Below are 9226 nucleotides of genomic sequence, written 5' to 3'. Positions count from 1 at the left end.
AAGAGAAGAATAATACCCAGAAAACAGCAAAGTTCTGTTGCTGTTGTGGTACCTGCCACCATTTTTTTTATTAGCATCTTAATCATCATCTAGGACCAGATGTAAATGACAGAGAGGCTGATGAATTCTCTAAGAAAGGCAACCAGAGACCCAGTCACCACGCATAGCTGAACACTCAGTTCCCTTCTCTAAGAGAAGCGGTGACATACTGCGGATTATAAAGTAAACAAGTCAACGTAACAGAAGTTAGGAGGCAATATTTACATATGCACATATATTATATTTTGCTTGTGTTCCAGTTCAGGTCATTTGTGCCATTTTTAAGCAATTTATTTACAGGGTCACTGACCTTGTTTGATGTGCAGTACAAAGGGCTTAGATGAGCTGAAACCTACATGTTCTCCGCTGTCTCACTGTACCTCCTCCCACCCTTCAGCTGGGGTCCCCACCACCACCCAAAGGAGCCCCACACATCCACCAAAAAACAAAAGTTCTGACATCAGTCAAGATTCATGCTACCCTATTATTCCAGGCTAGAGCAGGCACAGTTTAAAAGTTGAAGTCCCAAACCAAAGAAATGGCCTATCCTTTAAGTCTGGAGAAAGGGGCTGAACTAATTTTGAAGAAGTTTCTCGATTTTTAAAAAACTCATTTAAATTTAAATGCTCAACAGACAAATTCAAGATTTTGCTAATAGTTTTTAAATAAAATTTCTGATTTACAATTAAACAAATTATTTTCTCAGTATATTCTGTTCTGGTCATGGATGTGCATTTTCAGAATGTCATTTCCAGTTCTTAGAAAATCCTCATGCCCTTCTGAAAATTTGTGTCCTATTACAAGGACAGTACTGCAAAGAACAGGCTTGAGGTTCACTCCTAAATTTTTAAAATAACAAATACCCTGAAATAATTAGCACCAGGGAGAGAGCCACCCCGGAACACCCTTACCCCTGAAGCCCAGTGGAGAAGGGTGGGCAGGAATATTAGTCCTGATCTCCACGGGGGAAGGAGGGCTGGCTTTCCAGCAAGTCTAGGTAGGTGTATTTATAATAAAAAGCTTACAAGTATGAAAAAATAAAAAAGGCCTGGGAAGGTAACTCAGTGTGAAGACCCTAAGTTCACTCCCCAATACCACAAAAAAGGAAAGAAAAAGGAGAGAAGAAGTAAGGAAATATCAACAATAAAAATATAAACTGTTGACAAAACTAAGACTTTTGGAGTAGCAAGTGTGATCAAGAATGTTAGCTGCAGGGCCGGGGATTTAACTCAGTGGTTCCAATGGCCGCCTTGCAAGCACAAGGACCCGAGTTTGATTCCTGGTACCAAAAAGAACAAAGCCAAGCATAAGAATGTTAGCTGCAAAAAGACTCTGAATTTGAACCTTCTAGGAGGATCTTGATGTCACACGTGTGCACTTCAGGGACATCTCACTGCCATCCAGAAACAGCATCATTTAAGCAAAGGTAGGACAAGAAGGAGGACAGAGCCAGACTCTGATGAAGAGTACAATGACAGAATTGTCTTACAACTTGAAACATCTGGAGCAGGGAGCCTATGGAATTAAAGATATTCGCTATTTGGGAGTCAAAAATCATTGAACAATTTTGTTTTTATGCTTTGGTGGGAAATGAAGTGCAATTGAAGATCCTTTATTTTAACTGTTTTCAGAAAACAGTTTTTCTTCCAAGAAGAAATCTGGCACCAATCTCGTCTTTAATCTCTAACATGGTTTCAACACTAGAATACAGCAGTAAATAAATAAACTATCTTGAGCATCTCAGTAACACAGTTTTACAAAATACCGATCCTGTATTCCTGTGTACCTCTATCGAGCACCCTGAAAACCATCTTTAAAAAGAGAAAGGTATGCTATCAACAGGAAGCACTGCTCTGCTCCAGAACGCAAGCACAGCTACACTTCCACTAAATCAAATTGGTCTTCATAAATGCAGAAGTGGTATTTGCCCCAGGGTGGTTGTGAGGTCTGTCTGCTGCCTTCCCCATAAGAGAAAGGCTGAGATTTAACAAGGTAATTTGTGACTAGACTCTGACAAAGCAATGGAAGGGAGGGAGGGAGAGAGGGAGAAAGACAGGAGGGAGGGCGGGCGGGGGAAAAAAGAAAGCCACAGAAGAAATCCAGCAAACGAAAGCAGTCTTGTAAAATTTCTGTTGAACCTGGTCTAAGAGGGCTCTCAACTTGACCTTCGCCCCAGGCGGGCTCATGTTACTGAAGAGCTGCTGCCCCTGGTGGAGCACCGGAAGATCTCATTTAGGAGCTGGAACCCTGCCATCACCCTGTTCTTCAATTGGACAAAAAGAAAGTAACATAGCAACTGCGTACATTTATTTAGAAAAGACCCATGCTGCTCGATATGTGATTTTCCTTGAAAATAACTTATTCAAGCTTTACAAGGCATTTCATTAATAGTGTAATGTTTATTTTAAAATAAATTTAAATTTAGAAATTCAGCTCTTGCTAAGCACAATACTATGTAGTACTTACATACAAAAAGCACAAACTGTAATGTCATGTAGGTGAGCATGACTTGGATTTAGATGTGCCGACAGTTCAACGTGATGGTGCAGCCTGATTGACAGTCTACTTCTGCTCTGAACACATGCTTTACAAAATTAATAGCTAAATTTCAGATTTTGGACAACAGCAAAATTGAAAGTTATTTCGATGTTCCTTGTCCATTTCCCCTGAAACATCCAGCAAAAAAAAAAAAAAAAGATCAGAGATATATCCTTACTTTCTCTCCTGTTGTCTCCCAAATGTCAAGTCCTCTCCCAAGCCAAGGGGTCCTCGCACTGGGAATGGGCAAATTCAAGAGCTAAAACATACTACTTCACTTCCAAGGGACTTTAGTGTCTTATGTACAGAGCAAAGCAATGTCCCGTTCCTTGCAGAAGGGCCACGGCATACGCCTGTGATCCAGAAAACCGACCTCAAGGTATAAGATGTGACTTTTATAAATGATATTCTTCACTGAACATGAATAGTTTCAAGTAGTTGTGACTTGGTCGTGTGGAACGTGGTATATTTTGCATTTCCATGTCCTTCCCTTTGACTTCTTCAACCAGGTCCTCTCCTCATCAAATTTATACACAAAAGTGAGGTTTTTATAATTTTATTCACCTGCCTTTGAGTCCATTCCCACCCTAGGCTCAGACATAAACCTTAGGAAAATTGGAAAATAAACCTGAATTCTGGAAATTTTTTGCATATCCTTCGAATTTCTCAAAGTTGGAAGAGAAAAACCTACATTTTATCAGCAAAGCTAATTTATATACAAACTTAAGAAATATACAAAATAGGATACACTGTATTTATGTGTATATACACAGGCTAGGATTTCAAGAGGTGTTAGTCGTATTATACTTCATAGATCTACTTTATATTCCTTTCTAAAGCTTAAAAGTGAAATAAAAGATACATGTGGTGGTGAATATGATCATCAGATTAAGTAAAATTCACTGCTCTAAACAAAACAGGATAAAAATGGAATTTATGCATTTTCTTTATGAACTAAATAACACACAGCTAAATTTTCAGAGCTATAGGAAAACTTTTCTCTCATACCATCCTTAATGGCTCTTTCACAATTGGATAGTTCAAGTATACAAAATGATGTTACAGATGTGAATGATACATGTTTTACTTAATAGATTTATTTGCATAAAACTTTATTTTATAAATAACATGTGTTACATTTCTTAGATCCATTAAGTAATTTTTAAAAATTCAAGCTTCAATTCTATTATTGATTAACTTTGTGACCCTAAGAAAATTCACCTTCCTGAGTTTCCATTTCCTTCTCTACAAAAAAACTGTCAAACCCACTCAGTGAGCTATAAGAGTTCAATGATTCATATGCATGAAGGCTACACATGGGCTCTGGTGCCTACAGCGCCTAATAGCACTTTTTCTTCAGGCGATTGTATTTCTTCTCGATCTTTACCTTCCCCAGCTTGAGTACTGAGCTCCTTTTACTCCCTCTTCCTATTAGAGCTCACAGCTGCCAGGGAAAGTTTAACTGCTCCCAACTGGGCTCTGCCACATGCCACAGTCTCACTGGAGCCCCGAGTCAGGGTGAGGAGTCCCACGGAGGAGCCTCTGAACGAACTTCTCACGCCCCTGGTTGCACTGAGTGAGGCAACTGTAAATCTAAAATACGTGCTGATGAAATGTGAACAAACCAACCAGAAAGAAAAAAGCCAAATCAAATTCTTGGCCAAGGAAGCCTTAATAGATAGTTACCAAAAAATAAAAAATAAAAATAAAGAGAATCTGTTTCTTATTCTGTAACCATGACTGAATTATAAACCAGAAGTTTACAACAAGAAGAAAAATAACTTCAAGAGGAGGTAAGTCCTTACAACATGAGATTAGGATACTCCTCAAAATAATTCCTACCTCAACGTGTAATTAAAACTAATACTACAAATAAAAACAATCTTAGGTGTAAAAATATTTAGAGCTGGGTGTGGTGACATGCACCTGTAACCTGTAGTCCACACTACCTATGAGGCTAATGCAGGAGGATTGCTTGAATTCAGGAGTTTAAGACCAGCCTTAAGTGAGCACAACTAAAGTATACACAGTAGGCACCAGGCTCATGGTACAGAGCCTGCCTCGCAAGCGCAAGGTCCTGAGTTCAATCCCCGGTACTGACAAAAAAAGAAAGAAAGAAAAAGAAAAAAAGAAATATGTAAACAGTAATTCTCTTTATTACCGGGAGAAAGTGAGGAATAGACATGAATAAAAAGGTTTATGTACTATAATAACAAAGGTGATAAAGTATACAGGAATGCATCAAAAATGTAGAGGGTCTACTCAGGGATGGCGAACCTTCTGGAATTTTCAGTAATAACAAACAGCTCGCTGTGGCACTCGCACCATAGGTTCGCTACGACTGGATACAAAGGAGACTAAAATGCACTGAAGGACATAAAAATTAAAAGGGAGCAAATGGAAAGATATGCCATGCTTCTGCAGGGAACTCTTTAAAATGTCACTTTTATAAATTACTAAGTTCAATGCAGTCCCAGCCAGAATCCCTCGGGAGTTTATTTTGTAACTGGGCCAAATGATTGTCAAAGTAGTTCTTAATAATTGAGGAGCTTCCAGCACCCGGGAGGTAGCCTGGGCCCTGATCCACTGAGGGAAGGAGAGCCACGCCCTCTCCCACCCCAGCCACCATCGCTCCAGTGCCCGGGAGGTAGCGCTGAATCCCCAAACTCCCCTTTCCCTGCCGCCCGTGTGCACTCTTAGACCTCCTGATTGTGCCAGTCTTTGGACCCACTCTGCAGAGGCAGAGGTGGTCATCAAGGGTATTTTTCTGAGTTCCCAACTTTGAACATCTTTAAAGAAAGGGTGTGGGAAACCTGTAGTAGAACGGTGTGGAGTTCAACCATTCAGAAGGTTGGGGAGCTCAATCTGGGCCTTGCAGCCCGAGGTCAGTCTGCGTCATGGGGTTCAGCCATCAGCTAACTGAGATCAGGGGTCTTGCATCCTTCCTCACTCTGTCTGAGCCATTAAATGGTAAATATACTATATTGAAATTTTTTTCACTGCAGACATGTTCTGGACTGCTTCTTGATTTCAATTTAATTCAAATGATTTAAGGGTGATAGACTAGTGACTACCACAGGTGGTCAGTGTCCAAGTTGTGCTTGATCTTAATGTGTTGCTGATTGTATCAGTTGGGATAAAGCATTGCGGTTGATTTGATGAGCTGTTTTCTCTGATGTTATGAAGATGAGAATGTCTGTGGGTCGTTAGAGACACAGAAGCTAGGGCGCAACTATATCAGGAAGATTTGGGTGATAACCCAGATATTAAACCAAGGACAGTCCGACAACAAAAATAAAAATAAGAAAACACTTAAGCAAGACACAAAGACAGACTTCCAGTTCACCAATGGCAAACAGTAGGGCATATGAGGATGAAAAGTTCGATAGTGAACCACCAGGACACCCTGAACTCAAAGCACAGGAAGTAACAAAACAGATCAATCAGGATCTAGAAAAATTCAAAACAGAGATAATTTCCCAGATAACCATAGAGATAGTGAGCAAAATGGAAGTTGTGATTCGAGACTCTAGAGCAGAAACTGACAAAAAAAATAGATGAGCTCAGGACCATGATAGAAGCCATGATGGCCCAGCATAAGAAAGAAATGGAAAAAATAAATGCCCAACATAGGAAAGAAATGGAATCCATAAAACAGATTCAAACAGATATCCAGGAGATTAAACACTCCATAGAAAGTGTGCACAACAGAATAAAAGAATGCGAAGATAGACTCTCAGATATAGAAGATAAGATTGCAGTCAGTGACCATGAAAAGCGAGGTCTCTTAAAAGCAGTAAGGGATCATGAGAAATCGATCCAACAACTCCTAGATGATGCAAAGAAGAATAACATAAGACTGATAGGAATACATGAAGTAGCAGGAGAAAATACAAATGACTTAAAAAAGATGTTCACAGAATTAATGACAGAAAACTTCCCAGAGGGGAAGAACTTGACATTCAGATAACTGAGGCATATAGGACCCCAACTAGCCATAATAAAAAAAAAAACTACACCTAGACATATAAAAATCAAGATCCCAAAAACCCAAAAGAACAAAATACTCCAAGCAGTAAGAGAAAAAAAACAAATCACATGCAAAGGAAAGTCCATCAGAATCACAGCAGACATTTCAACACAAACCCTCAGGTCAAGGAGAGCCTGGAGTGAGGTATTTCAAGTCCTAAAAGAAAACAACCTACAACCGAGACTGATGTATCCTACAAAACTCTCTTTCAAAATGGATGGAGAAATAAGATACTTTCATGACAAAGAACACTTGGGAACCTTCATGAATACTAGACCAGCACTACTAAGAATTTTAAACAATATTCTAGAAAAAGACAATGAAGATCACAACACCAGGAGGTCCAACAGAGCAAATCAAATAGCCAAGGCTAGAAACAAAAAAGAAAGGACAAAAAATAAAAAGAGTCAACAAAAGGATAATAACATGACAATAATAGGTTAGTGCATATCAGTTATAACTATCAATGTTAATGGCCTCAATTCACCAATCAAGAGAAATAGATTGGCAGAATGGATTAAGAAGCAAAATCCAAAAATATGTTGTATACAAGAAACCAGTGTAGTGCATAAAGAAGCCCATAGACTGAAAGTGAAAGGATGGAAAACAATTCTCCATGCAACAGGAGCCCAGAAAAAAGCAGGGGTAGCAATCTTATTCACAGACAAAGCAAATTTCAAACCAAAACTGATTAAGAGAGACAAAGAAGATAAAAAAAATGGTGCCAGGTGCCACAACAGCAACAGAACTTTGTTGTTTTCTGGATATTATTGTTTTCTTTTTTTTTTTTTAATGGAATGTGTTGAATGTCTATAATTTTGTTCAGATGACTGCAGAACCTGGAAAAGCTGTTGCTGCTATTGATGCATAACTTACTGCTATTATTAGTCTTTTTATAAAAATATAAATATAAATATATATATACATATATATATATATATGTATAAGTTGAATTTCGGGAAACTTTAACGGTGCTGTCAACTTTGGAAAAAGTTATCTCAATTTACTGTGTTGAGTTGGCATTGTACAGAAATGGACAGCCATGTTGGTCTAGAAATGTTAATTTTTAAAATTTTCATTTAAAAAAATTTTTTCCATTGTGATGACTGCTTTACAAGGATGACACAGAAGCAGCGATTCTCCTACCCCAGACCTAATCCTGTCTATGCCTGCGTCTTCCCACCCCACACAAGGCTGTCCTCTCCCTGCTATTCAAGCAGTGGGTCTCATCCTTCGGCACCTTCTCAAGAACTTTGTTCCTACAAGTTGGGCTCTTGGGCTGTTTACTATTTTGTCCCTCTGTGAGGTCCTTCCTGTCAGCACCCCTCTGTAATGTCCCCCACCTCAGTTCTTGCTACACCATCCACAACTCTGTTCCAGCAAAGTGTCTTTCTCTCCTCCTCTGCTCTCCTCTCCCAATCTCTCACTCACTCTCACCAGGTCCTGGCTTCACCTCACCTCCAAATTCTGTCGAGGAAACAGCGGCCTCCACATCACCAAACCCTCGTGCCAAGTCTGCTCCTGTCTGTCTCCACTCCCAGCAGCAGGCCGAGGGCCTGAAAGCATGATGTCATGGGACAGGACGACACAGGCTCTGGGGTCAGACTGCTGGTCTTAAAGCAGCTGTGGACACAGGCAAGCAGCTCCAGGGCCCATGTTCCATTTGTGAATAGAGGTTGGTATCACTATTCTAGTGCTATGTAAGTGGATTTGGGAAGAATTTCATGATTTAATTTGTGTAAAGCACTTTGGAAATGCCTAGAACCGTCAGCATTCATGAAGTGTTGGCTATGACTCCTACTGCTCCCTTCTTGAAACATTTTTTGTTGTTGACTTTCGGCCAACATATGATTCTGATTTTTCTGGCAACTCCTCAGTCATCTTTGCTGGCTCCTGTCCTTGTGTAGAAAGAGTAAAATGTCAGAGGTTTATTAGGATTTCATCTTCTCCATATATAGATGTGTTTCTCCCTCTGTGTTCTCCTGGATCCATTTGTGTCTATAGCTTTAGGGTCCACTTACGCGCTGAAGATCCTCAAATCTATTAGCCGCTCTCTCCTCTCCTCTGAGATACAGACTGTCGTACTCAAATCTCTATTCAGCCTTTCTGCGTGGACATCTCAATTTTTAACAACTTAAAGGAAAATAAGCTTATTTCAGCTGATGGTTTTTAGGTTTCTGCTCCAAAGTAGAAAAGAGCAGAAGGACATAGCACAGGAAAAGCTACCCAAATCACGGTGGTCGCGAAGGAGATAAGGGAGGAGCCAGGGAAGGAGATATACCCCAAGGCCACACCCCAGTGACCCCACTCCTAACAGCAAGTCAGCAGGCCCTTGGACTACGATATCCGGCAAAATCCCGGCATGTGCGCACATGGGGCCTCTGGGAGACGTTCTTGATCCTAATAATAATAATAATCCTAATCATAATCACTGCAAGGTTGTTTTCTCCCCAAATCTGTTTCTCTCTCCGCACTTCCCATTTTATAACGGAATGCCACTACACAACTAACAAGCACTCAGCTTTCATCCTTTGATTCTTGTCCACATCGTCTTCATCCAACGATTGCACAAGTCCTATTGTGTCCACTTCCAGAATACCATTGTGTGTCGGTTAATGA

Source organism: Fukomys damarensis, unplaced genomic scaffold (genome assembly GCF_012274545.1).
Source record: "Fukomys damarensis isolate Sample0158 unplaced genomic scaffold, DMR_v1.0_HiC HiC_scaffold_19, whole genome shotgun sequence".
NCBI lineage: Eukaryota > Metazoa > Chordata > Mammalia > Rodentia > Bathyergidae > Fukomys > Fukomys damarensis.
Note: the sequence above shows the minus strand (reverse complement) of the source record.